At 41.6% G+C, this 13,342-nt stretch overlaps 1 protein-coding gene across 1 annotated transcript in view; it reads left to right on the forward strand.

Annotated features, from left to right (window-relative positions):
- The first annotated feature begins 11,915 nt into the window (after window positions 1-11,915).
- Window positions 11,916-13,342, forward strand: part of EXD2 (exonuclease 3'-5' domain containing 2) — a 53,737-nt gene continuing 52,310 nt past the window's right edge. The window contains exon 1 of the mRNA XM_004370979.2: window positions 11,916-12,098. The gene's annotated coding sequence lies outside the window, so the exon portion shown is untranslated. The remainder of the gene's footprint in view (window positions 12,099-13,342) is intronic.

A 13,342-nucleotide genomic window follows, 5' to 3' on the forward strand; every position in this document is an offset into this window, starting at 1 on the left:
CTATGCCAAAACGTCTCCTAGACCTGCTTGTGTATCTCTTCATGTATATCCTTTTGTGTTTATATTAAAACTGTTATAGTCAGTATATCCCTTTCCATGAGTTCTGTGAGTCATTCTAGTGAATTGTCTTATCCTCTGGGGGCAATAAGGGCCAGCAGGATCTGTTGTCTGCCTATTTGGCAGGTGATTGGAAGGACAGAGTCCTAATTTGTGAAAACCCTTATAGATAATACTGTAAAGAATGGGAATTCCAGAATACTTAATTGTGCTCATGCAGAACCTGTACATAGACCAAGAGGCAGTCATTTGAACAGAACAAGGGGATACTGCGTGGTTTAAAATCAGGAAAGTTGTGTGCCAGGGCTGTATCCTTTCACCATACTTATTCAATCTGTATGCTGAGCAAATAATCCAAGAAGCTGGACTATATGAAGAAGAACATGGCATTAAGTTTGGAGGAAGACTCATTAACAACCTGCAGTATGCAGATGACACAACCTTGCTTGCTGAAAGCGGATTTGAAGCATTTATTGATGAAGATCAAAGACTACAACCTTCACTATGGATTAAACCTCAGTATAAAGAAAAAAAAATTCTCACAGCTGGGCCAATTAGCAACATCACGATAAACAGAGAAAAGATTGAACCTGTAATGGATTTCATTTTACTTAGATCCACAATCAATGCCCATGGAAGCAGCAGTCAAGAAATCAGACTAGATGTTGCAGTGGGCAAACTCACTGCAAAAGACGTCTTTAAAGTGTTAAAAAGCAAATATATCACTTTGAGGACTAAGGTGCACCTGATCCAAGCCATGGTATTTTCAACTGCCGCATATGCATGTGAAAGCTGGACAATGAATAAGGAAGACCAAAGAAGAACTGATGCCTTTGAATTACAGTGTTGGGAAAGAATATTGAATTGCCAGAAGAATGAACAAATCTGTCCTGGAAGAAGTACAATTAGAATGCTCCTTAGAAGTGAGGATAGTGAGACTTCGTCTCACATACTTTGGACATGTCAGTAGGGACCAGTTCTTGGAGAAGGACATCATGCTTGGTAAAGTAGAGGGTCAGTGAAAAAGAGGAAGACCCCCAACAAGATGGAATGACACAGTGGCTGCAACAATGGAATCAAATATAGCAATGATCATGAGGATGGCATGGGACCAGGCAGTGTTTCACTTTGTTGTACACAGAATTGCTATGAGTTGGAATCAACCTGATGGCACCTAACAACAACAACAGGTGGCTGGTGGACAGAAGAGGGCTGTGCAGGTAATTGTTTTGTAAAGACCTAACTCTGGATGCTTTGGGTCAGAGAGAGAAAACACCATATGGGTGGCTGGTATAAGAGATCGAGAAGTGGGAATTTGGGGATCTGAATTATCTTCACATTTTGGGGATCAGCCTTGTATTTATTAGACTGCTATTAACACAACCTCTGCTACTCCAGAATCCCATCAACCTCAATGAAATCTGTTAACCCCCCTCAGCTGTAACATCTTCCTTCATCGTAGCTGTCTACAGAAAACAGCCACCAGAGAGTTTACAAGAATATTGGTGCTCCTCTACTAATGTATTTCTCAATGCCTTAGTGAAGGGAGTGTCCTCTGAGATCTCTCATGGGATGTACCGAGCGGTGGCAGTTCATATATGATAGATCTATTCCAACATTTTCATCTCCTTAAGACTTTGGATTCCTTCTTCTAAGTTACACCAGAGAGTTCTTACATCTCAACTTCATCGAATGTAGGCCACTATTGAAAGTTTCAAGGAGTCCCTGGGTGGTCCAAACAACTAAGGTTGGTGGTTTGAATCCATCCAAAGGCACCTCAGAAGACAGGCCTGGTGATCTGCTTTTGAAAGATCGCACCCTATGGAGCAGTTCTACTCTGCACACATGGGGTCGCCATGCGTCAGAATTGACTCAATGGCAACTAACAACAACATTGAAAATGTTAGTTAACAACCAACCAAGTAACTTTTAGAGCCATTTCCTACTGCACGAGCTAACATATTAAATCCAGAATTTGTGGTAAGAGCTTCTATGTCAATAAATTCAGCCAAATCCAGTATGATATTGTCTTGGTCTAATATTCCATTCCTTCACATATTTTCTAGGTTTCTTCAAATTAGAAAAACATTGCTACAATTTTTGAGTATAAGCTATTTCTTCTTGGTCAGGCTTTGTTCTTTTTCCTCGGGAGCATGCTGAGATCTGGTCTTAGTTATGAATCTAAAACAATGATTCTCAACTAGGAACGATTTTGCCTCCCAGGGGACATTTGGCAATGCCTGGAGACCTTTTTTTGGTCGTCACAATTTGGTGTGTGGGGGAGTTGCTGCTAGTATCTAGTGGGTAGAGGTAATGAATGCTGCTAAAGATCCTACAATGCACAGGACAGCCCTTACAACAAAGAATACACAGCCCAAATGTCAGTGGTGCCAAGGCTGAGAAACCCTGATCTAAAGGCAACAATGAGTGACTGGGGTGAATTCTAGGAAAAATAGACAGCCCTCAGATGATGTTATTATAGAGCTTTTAAGCAAGGAAGAGAGGGCTGCTTCCGCTGGCACTGGAGGCTTAGAGAGATTTGGGCATTCTAGAATCTCAGCTTCGTTTGAGTCAACCCACATGTCCCCATTCCAAGTCTTAGTGTCCCATTCCTTACCAATCGGTGTCCTATCTTTCACTGTAAAGATATGGCAAGCTTGTGACATCAATTAGGTTGTAATTCTGAAACATATCCTATTAAATTTTCTGTTTAATTTCCAGCAAGATTAGCTCTGTAGGTACAGGAAATAAGGGATTCTTTTAGGGATACCACCGGAGCTTTCTGTTGTCTGTGATTTGAGCTGAATATTTCATGACTTGAACTTTTAATTTCTTTATGGAAGTTATTCAGTGCATTCAAATGAAGCTTCCCCAACCTACAGTTGTTGTAGTCATTATTACCGTGAAACAGTCGGCCACCTGGTTCTCCAAAGCACTTGCTTTAGTAGGCACTTCACCACAGTCAAGTAAAAGTGACAATTTGATTATTTGTGATGCCACTACATCCCATTTCCCATTGACTAATTGCTCAGTATGGCATTCAAGTTTAAGGATATGATCAAATCAATCCAAAATCCTCTGTCTGAAGGTCTTCTTCCTGGAACAATTCCTGGGACCATTTTCTGTATTAGTCAAAATTCAATGAAGAAAAAAACATAGCAGTTATTCTAACAGAGAGAATTAATATAAAGTTATTTACTAGGTATTGGAAAATTGAGGAGCCCTGGTGGTGCAGTGGTTAAGAGCTTGGCTGCTAACCAAAAGGTCAGCAGTTCGAATCTACCAGCTGCTCCTTGGTGTCCTATAGGGCTGCTACGAGTCGGAATCAACTCAACAGCAATGAGTTGGAGAATTGAAAAGGGAAAGTAGAACAAAGAGGTAATAATTGCAAGAAGTAGCTGGGAAAATATAGAGTCAGGCTGGGATTACTGGGGGCAAACACTTGAAGGAGGGGCCCTAGGGAGCTGGGACCCAGACTCTGAGGAGAATATGCTATCTGACTTATACAGTAGTTCAGAGGTGGGCCCCTGTAGTATCGGCACTCAGACCTGTGAGTAGGGCTGCTGTCTGGCTGGTGCTGGTATCTTTGAAGGAATGAGATGAAGCTCGTTCTGGGAGTATGGAGAGAAGTCCAAAGCTGGAACCAACTGCTGCTGCTAGAGTTAAGAGCTGTTGCTGAGGTGACTCTGATAGAAACAGGAAGCAAATAGGAAGGAGCAAGTCCCTTCTCCCTTCTTCCTGCCTTCTGATCTCCTGCTGTTGGTAGGCCTGAACAGAGAGCCAGGCTGGCAAAGGAAAAATGTGGCTTACAGAGTCCCTGCCCCAGCACCACAAAGCAGAGTATAGAAGGGTGGATTTGAAGCTGAAAACAATTTCTTTGTAGCAAGCACAGTTAGACAATCATTGCTTAGATCACATACAAAAGGATAAGGGACAGGCAGAAGTTCAGGAAGTTTCACAGTTTCTAGCTTTAGTAACTAAATGAATAGTGTAGAAAGAAGTAGAATATATGTGAAGTGGGGAGTAGGGAGGAACTAGTTTATAGTGTGTGTTCTGGATTGAATTCTGTCCCCGCGAAATTTGTATTGTAAATCCTAACCTCTATGCTTCTGGTTATACAGTCACGAGTTGCTTAACGTCCATGATATGTTCTATGAAATAGGATATTATGTGATTTGGATGTTGAACACCGTATTACAAGCACCCCGCGAGTTCCAAACATCCAATTTACAGACAACTCATAATTAAGAATGGTCATAAAAAACCAAAACCAAATCCATTGCTGCCGAGTCAGTTCTGACCCACAGGGACTCTATAGGGCAGAGTAGAACTGCCCCATAGGGTTTGCAAGGAGTAGCTGATGAATATGAACTGCTGACTTTTTGGTAAGAAGCCATAGCTCTTAACCACTGCGTCACCAGGGCTCAAATTAAAGATTTGAGTTAAATTTGACTCCTGTTATAGCAAACTTTGAGTAAATAGCCACTGTTTGTTCTCTTTTGGTGGTCTTCATCTTTTTCTACATCTCTCTGACCTTAAAGTTTTATTAAAATTTTTTTTTAAAAAAAAACAACATTATTTTAGGAAGGAGTAGAGTTAAATGCGGTTCAATCCATCATCTTTAACTGGAGTTGTCTTCCTGTGCTCTTTCCTCTGTGACCCAGATGTCAGCTGTCCACCCTTTACCACCGCCTAGCCTCAGCAATCCCAGAAATAACTTCTGTCTTTCCCTCTCACAAACCTAGATGCATAATTCAATACCTCTTCAAATTCTTACAAAGAAATCATGCTACTAAAGTCTGGCATAATGATACCGACTTTACTAAATTTTCCCTATAGATGATGGGGTTACTTCAAAGGTATACATCTCACAGCAAATAACTTAAACCCAATTCCCCAAGCATGTTCAATATTTCTTTGTCCCCCAAAGTCTCTCCTCTGGAGATTTATTTCGTCTTTCTCCCAAGCAATTCCTACTTTGCTGACTCGTCCCTCTAACTCTGGTTGATCCTCCCCATAGCCACTGAGTTGATTCCAACTTACAGCAACTCTATAGAATAGAGTAGAAATGCCCCACAAGGTTTCCAAGGCTGTAGATCTTTATGGAAGCAGACTGCCACATCTTTCTCCTGAAGAATGGCTGGTGGATGCTAACCGCAGGCCTTTCAGTTAGCATTCAAACACTTAACCACTGCGCCACCAGGGCTCCTTTTGGTTGATCCTCAGAATCTTGTAATTCCTCATCCCTATACAGGCACAGTGGTTAACAGCTGGGCTGCAAACTGAACTGTTGGCAGTTCGATACACCAGTTGATCCTTGAAAATCCTATGGGACAGTTCTACTCTGTCCTATAGGGTTGCTATGAGTCCGAAGTGACTCAAAGGCAATAAGCATGCATAGGCAGTCCCCAACTTACACCAGGGTTCTGTTTGGACCACTCCATTGTAAGTCAGTCCTGATGTGAGTTGAATACTTCTTTTTTGTGTGTGTTGCCATCTTTTATTATCAGTATCTTTATAAATCTGATATTTGTCTTTGTGGTTGGCATGAGAATGATAACATCAGCAAATTACATGCTGCAACATTGTATGTAGTACAAATTACTAATGAAACCAAACCCCAACAAAACTTGTTGCTGTCAAGTGGTTTCTGACTCATAGTGACCTTACAGGACAGAGTAGCACTGCTTCATAGGGTTTCCAAGGCTGAAATCTTTACAGGAGCAGACTGCCACATCTTTCTCTCAAGGAATGGCTGGTGGGTTCAAACTGCTGGCCTTTTGGTTAGCAGCTGAGTGCTTCACCACTGAACCACCAGGGATCTTGTTTACTAATGATAAGATGTATGAGAGAAAAAAAAAGGACAGTCATAAGTGTAGTTTGTAGTAACTTGAATACTTCAAAAGTCAGGGATGACCTGTACCTTACAAAAGCATCCCTGGTGATGCAGTGGTTATTTGCCCCTTTGTAACTGACTTAGGAAAATATATTTTTTAAATACCATTTTTTAATGTCCCTTGAATTCTATTACTAAGGTGAGATGCTTAGTTCCCAGAGAAGGAGGTTGGCAACGCCGCTCTCGCTGCTGCTCGGGGTGTGTGCTGCCCCTTTAACGGCTCGCTGCAAAACAAACGCTGAACGCTATTTCCACTTCTCACCTTTTTTCCCTTAAAGTGAAAATCCTCTTCTGATTTCTTTCGGTTAGCGAAAAGAGGCCCTGTCTTAGTCATCCAGTGCTGCTACAACAGAAATACCACAAGTGGATGGCTTTAACAAAGAGAAACTTATTCTCTCACAGTCTGGGAGGCTAGAAGTCCAAATTCAGGGTGCCAGCTCCAAGGGAAGGCTTTCTCTCTCTATTGGCTCTGGGGGAAAGACCTTGTCATCAATATTCCCCAGTCAAGGATCTTCTCAGCAGAGGTACCCTGCTTCCAAAGGATGTGCTATTCTCCTGACTCTTATTTCTTGGTGGTATGAGGTCCCCATATCTCTTTGCTTGCTTCTCTCTTTTATATCTCAAAAGAGATTGACTTAAAACACAACCTAATCTTGTAGATTGAGTCCTACCTCATTAACATAACTGCCACTAATCCCACCTCACTAATGTCATAGACATTGGATTTACAACACAAAGGAAAATCGCACCAGATGACAAAATGGTGGACAAGCACACAATACTGGGAATCATGGCCTAGCCAACTTGACACTCTTTTTTGGGGACACAATTCAATCCATAGCAAGTACTAATGTAGGTCTTTCATAAAAGTGAAGTGGTGAAGAGCGAACTTTGGAAAAGTGGGGGGATACCTGTATTGTCCTTAGCTGGTTTTGCTACTAAAATCAGATTAGCCTCATAAAATTAGTTACGTTGTGTTCCTACTTTCTATCCTCTGACAGAATTTGTATAAAACCATAATTATCTGTTACTTAAAGAGTTGAATTTGCCTTTAAAAAAATAATCTAATCCCAGTGCCTTAGTTATCTAGTGCTGTTATAACAGAAATACCACAAGTGGATGGCTTCAACAAACAGGCATTTATTCTCTCAGAGTCTAGTGAGCTAAAAGTCTGAATTCAGGGTGTCACCTCCAGGGAAGGCTTTCTTTCTCTGTCGGCTCTGAAGGAAGTTCCTTGTCATCAACCTTCCCCTGGTCTAGGAGCTTCTCAGTGCAGGAAACTCAGGTCTGAAGGACACACTGCTCCAGCACTGCTTTCTTGGGGGTATGAGGTCCCCATGCCTCTCTGCTCCCTTTTCTCTTTTATATCTCAAAAGAGATTGGTTTAAGACACAACCTAATCTTTTAGATTGAGTCCTACCTCATTAACATAACTGCCGCTAATCTCATCTCATTAACATCACAGAGGTAGGATTTACAACACATAGGAAAATCACATCAGATGATAAAATGGTGGACGAGCACACAATACCTGGAATCACGGCCTAGCCAAGTTGACACACATTTTGGAGGGGACACAATTCAATCCCTAACACCCAGTATATATTTTGGAGTCCTCGGGTACAAACAGTCAATGCACTCAGCTGCCAACCAAAAGATTGGAGGTTCAAGTCCACTCAGATGCCTTGGAAAAAAGTCCTGGCAGTCTACTTCCCAAAAATCAGCCACTGAAAACCCTATGGAGCACAGCTCTACTCTGACTCACATGGGGTCACCATGAGTCAGAATCTACTTGACAGTAACTGGTAGTATTTTGGTGCATAGATTTTTAATTACTGAGTCTATTCCTATGATGATTACAGGACTATTCAGGGTTTCTATTTCTTCCTGAACCTGTTTTGGAAATTTTATCAGTCAGATGGGCTAGGCTATGCTGCAGTAAGAATTAACCCCTAAATTAATCTCAGTGACTTAAAACATAAAAAGCTTATTTCTCACTTAAACATGTCCATTGACAGACAGCACAAGGTTATGCCCCCTGCATCACCATTGTCATCACTCTGGGACCCAGTTGCTATGGCAGAGGGAAAAGACTATGTCCTGACTCTCAAAGTTTCTGCGTGTTTCTCAGTGCTTCTGCTTATATTTAATTGGCTAAAGCAGGTCATGGCCATACCTGAATCCAATGTGGCTGTGAAGTGAATCTAATGTGGCTGTGAAGTGATATCCTATCATGTGCTTAGAAAGACAGAACCAAATATATATGAACTGCCCTTGTGGCTACTACAGTAACTTATATTTCTCTAGGAAATTGTCCATTTTGTATAATCAACTTTTTTTTTAAATAAACTTTTATTTTAGAATAGTTTCTATTTACAGAAAAATTATAAGATGGTATACCCACCCATACCCTACACCTAGTTTCCCATTTTATTACCATTTTACATTATTATGGTACATTTGTCACAATTAATGAACCAATTTTGATCATATTTGTATGGACCAATTTCTGGGCTCTCTATTCTGCTCTGCTGATCTATATGTCTCCTCTTTTGTAAATGCTATGCTGTCTTTATTACTATAGCTTTATAGTAAATCCTGAAATCAGGTAGTGTGAGTTCTCCAACTCTTAATTGCTTGGCTACTAACTGAAAGGTTGGAGGTTTGAATCCACTAGCAGCTCCATGGGAGAAAAGACCCGGCAATCTGCTCCCATAAAGAAACTGTATAGGGCAGTTCTGCTCTGTCTTATGGGTCACTAGGAGTTAGAATCAACTCGATGGCACACAACAACAACATTATTTTGGGTATTTTAGTCCTTTGCCTTTCCATATCAAATTATAATCAGTTTGTCAATATCTACAAAATAGTTTGCTGAGATTTTGATTGGGATTGCATTGAATCTATGGATCAAGTTGGAAGAATCAACCTGTAAAAATGGCATAGTGGCATCAGACCTCCTCTAACTTCACAAGGGGGAAGAGGGAGAATCAAGATCATCAACCCAAGGCTGCTTCCTATGAGGTGGAGGTCAGAAATACTGTATTTTTATGCAAATAACATGTATCTTCTATGTTTGTTTGCCAACCATGCCCTCCCTGCAAAGTATTTTTGTAAGTGTGCTATACTATTATTTTTATAGCTTCGTGTAAAAAAAATTTGGCATAGTGGCATTTATGAAAATACCTTGCGGGAGGAGGGTGCAGTTGGCAAACAAACATAGAAGGCACGCGTTATTTGTGTAAAATACGGTTCCTCCTCTTTCTAACCTTTTTACCAATTCTGACACCAGCTGTGCCTCCCACAGCACTCTCTACTTCTCTGCTGAGTTCGATAATACATTGCAATGCCCTCACAGAACTCACAGACCATACTCACAGATATGGAGTTTATTAGGGAAGTAACAAGTTACAACTCAGGATCAGGAAGCATGTAGGCAAAGTTTCCCTTCTTCAATGATGGACAACTCTTTCAGCTCCTCTTGGCCCCCTCAGGGCAGGCCTCTTCTCTCGGCCCTCAGCCCTGCTTGGGCAAGTGTCACAAAGCTCTTTAGCTCTTCCAACAAGTGTCTGGCGGCACCCCACTCCACCAGAAAGCCTTCTGCCCAAAGAAGCTCAGCTCTCTTGCTCTGTGTGTTGGCACATCCACTGTAGCTGCCTTGCTCCATGGGCCAGGAAGCCCACCATACTGTCTTGTACTGGTCTCCTGGTTCTGCTACTGCCATTTCTCTGCCGCGCTTGCTGCTGCTTCTCACCGTCTAATGCCTTCTCCAGTGTTATAGCTCTGTCTCCTGGGTCTAGGAGGTTCTCAGCACAGGAACTCTGGGTCCAAAAGACACACTCCACTTCTGGCTCTTCTTCTTGAGGGTAGTGAGGTTCCGCTTTTCACTTTTGGGATTAGCTCTTTTTAAGTCGAGCAGAGAAGCAAAACTGGCTAATCCCCTATAAGGGTTCCATTACTTTGTTTGCATAGTTCCACCCCCCACAAGGATTTCATATACCTTATTTGATAGGCAAAACTGTCCAATCCCCTTGGTGGGCTACGAGCACCTTATTTGCATAGTCCCACACAATAATTTTGTGGGAGTTGGGAGGCCATGGCTAGAAGGGTCATGTAATTCACTACACTGCACAACATAACGATATTTAGTTTTCCAATCCATGAACACACAATCTCTCTCCATTTACTTAGATTTTTTATTTCTTTTATAAGTGCTTGTAGTTTTCCACATACAGATCCTACACATATTTTGCTAGACTAAAAAGTACTTTTTTTTTTGACACTATTGTAAATGGCATTCGTTCTTAACTTCAAATTCCAATTGTACATTGCTGGTACATAAAAAAGTAAGTGACTTCTGTATATTGATTTTATGTCTTGCAACCTTGCTACACTTGCTTATTACTTCCAGGAGCTTTTTCTTGTAGATTATTTTGGGTTTTCTACATAGACAATCATGTCATCTGCAAATAAAGATAATTTTATTTCTTCCTGTCTAATCTGTACACCTTTCACTTCTTTTTCTTGTCTTATTGCACTAGGTTAAAGGTGAGAGTTTTGGCTGCTCCAAAATCTTGCCAATATTTGGTATCTTCTGTTGGTATCATTTTAGCCATTCTGGTGTGTATGTGATGGTATCTCACTGTAGTTTTAATTTGCATTTCCTCTTTTTCTTTTTTTTTTTCTTTTTAGGTACTTCAGGAGGGGAGCAGATAAAAATGCAGGGGGTTAATCCTCTACAATTGCCAGAAATCCCCCCTTTAAGGGGAATTGCCTAATGCAACTTAGAACCCTTTTTCCTGTATTGGAGGCAACATAATACAGTGGATGAGGCCAACAAGCTTTACAATCAGACATACTGAGGTTTGATTCCCAGCTCAAATGCTTACTTGTTGAGTTACCTTGAGAAACTGTATTTAACCTTTCTCTATTTTATGTAAAATTGTACTAGCAATAGTACTACTTCATAGGGTTGTTTTGAGGATTAAATGAGAGACACATGTAAAATGATTTGCAGAGTTCATAGCACACTTCAAGCACCTTGTCAACAAATGGCAGCTAATATTATTTATAGTTTACATTGTTTATTTATGTGTCTCATTTCTCTGTCTTTTACAAGTTCCATGACAGCACATAGCACACATTAGCTGCCTCACATAGAACAATTGCTAAAAAAGACCAGGTGAATGAATAATTTCACATATAAACAGAAGCTAATGTGGTTATTGCCATATAAAGATGACATAAATTACTGTAATGGCTAATAGTAACCCTGGTGGTGCAGTGGTTAACAGCTACGGCTGATAACCAAAAGGTCAGCAGTTCAAATCCACCATCTGCTCTTTGGAAACTCTTTGGGGCAGTTCTACTCTGTCCCATAGGGTCGCTATGAGTTGGAATCAATGCAACGGGTGTGGCTTTTTTTTTTTTTTTAATAGGATAATATGCACCGTTAATGAGAAATATATGATTTAAATAGTGTCTCTCCTTCTGTTTACTTTCATCACTTAACAGTTAAGAAAATAAATGCAGTCAAGAAACACTACTCCAGGGCTAATTAAGAATGAAAATCAGATGTTCCATATTGCATTTGTGGTGGTTCCAGAGGCTTAAACAAACAAAAATATAATCCCACAAACAAAAACAAAACCATCACGTTTTTGAAGCGATCTTAAGTCTTCCTAGTTTTAACAAATCCTTTGCTCAACAGTGGAGAAACCGGCGAGGGAACAGCTGCCCTAGCAGCTTCCGTACAATATGGTGCCACCCATAGGCACACTCTGGCTAGTGTTACGTCCTCCTGGCCCGCCGCAGGACCGGAAGTGGTTTCCGTTCTAGTGGATCCGGGTGGGCGCGCGCAGGTGGCCGCGGAGGTTCCATGTCTTCAGCGTGAGGTGCCGTAGGTGTTCGGGTCGGGTTAGGGGCCGCAGGTAAGTGAGGCTCAGGGACCAGCGAGGCATTTCACCGGGCTTATGCTCAGGGCGGAAGAGATTTCCAGTGCGGCTGGACAGGGATCGGGGAGACAAGGGTGTCACAGCATGTCGGGACGACGGTTGCTGGCATCCAGTCGTTCTGCCCTTCTCCCCGCCCCTTGGCGCGCCCTCCTTGCCTCCCTCACCCGCAGCGGGGGAGATTCAGCATCTAGGTGCGTAACAATAGCTCTTGCTCAGGACCGCGGCCCCCCACGCCCTCCCCAGGCCGCCCTCTCAGCTCCGCCTTCTCTCTTTATGGGCACCTACCAAACATTCATGGTTCCTCGACCCAGTAAGCTAAAGAGGAGGCACCGCTGGGAGCCGCTTGGGAACTTCTGGGGTAGTGTATGCGTTAGACGCGACCACAGTTACAGTTCCTTCCCCTCGATTCGTGAAGAAGTACCCCTACCTATTGTGACCGCGCCTTTTCTCCCAAACTACATCCGCTGCTCTCGGCCTTGCTGAGAAGCCACCTTGTTCTTTTCGCATCTCTGGGATAGATAAACCTTTGATATACTATTGGACCTAAACTAACTCCCTCATATAGCCATTTCTTGGAACTAAACACGTTGCCGTGGAGTTGATTCTCTTAGCGACCCTGCAGGACAGAGTAGAACTGCGCCAGAGAGTTTCCAAGGAGCGCCTGGTGGATTCGAACTGCCGCCCTTATTGGTTAGCAGCCATAGCTCTTAAGCACTACGCCACAAGGGTTTTCCAGTTATTGGAAACACAAAGTTATTTATATAGTATTACGTTAGTTGTATTATAAGGACAGAAGGAATTGCACTGAGAGGTTTGTTAATTATTAGCATTAGAAAGTGCGGGAGAAAGATTTAATAGGGGAAAGAAGGATTAGTTTTAGTCAAGTTCAGCTTGTTTTACAAAAAGTATTCTTTTATATTTATTTTAATAGTAATCCATGCATACAGTCTTGTAAAAAAATTCATATAAAAAAAAGCAGATATTCTTTGACATCTCTCTTTCCATCTCCAACTCTTCCTCTTTTACCAGTCCCTTCTCCCAAAGTAAGATCTGTTCTCAGTTTTGGCTATATTTTTCTAATTCCTTTCCTTTGCATTTATTGACAATTGTGTGTACGTATGTGCATGTATGTAAAATTTTAAGTTAAATTTTTACAGATGCATATTTTACAGATATGCTAATACTGTGTGGTGTTCAGCAACTTGCCTTTTTATGCTTAAAAATGGGTCTTGGAACTTTTTGTTAACACACATTGCCCTGTGAATTCCATAGTATGTAAGATTCCATAGTACATGAGATTCCATAGATTGCTTCCAGTTTTTCACTGTTAGACAGGCACAGTGTGGCAGAGAATCTTCCACATGAATGTGTGCCAATGTGAGCATTTCTCAAGGAATGCTGGTGGGAGGGTGTGGAGGAGTGGGAGGAATTGCTG

The sequence above is a fragment of the Trichechus manatus genome, unplaced genomic scaffold, assembly GCF_000243295.1.
Source record: "Trichechus manatus latirostris isolate Lorelei unplaced genomic scaffold, TriManLat1.0 scaffold00010, whole genome shotgun sequence".
Taxonomy (NCBI): domain Eukaryota; kingdom Metazoa; phylum Chordata; class Mammalia; order Sirenia; family Trichechidae; genus Trichechus; species Trichechus manatus.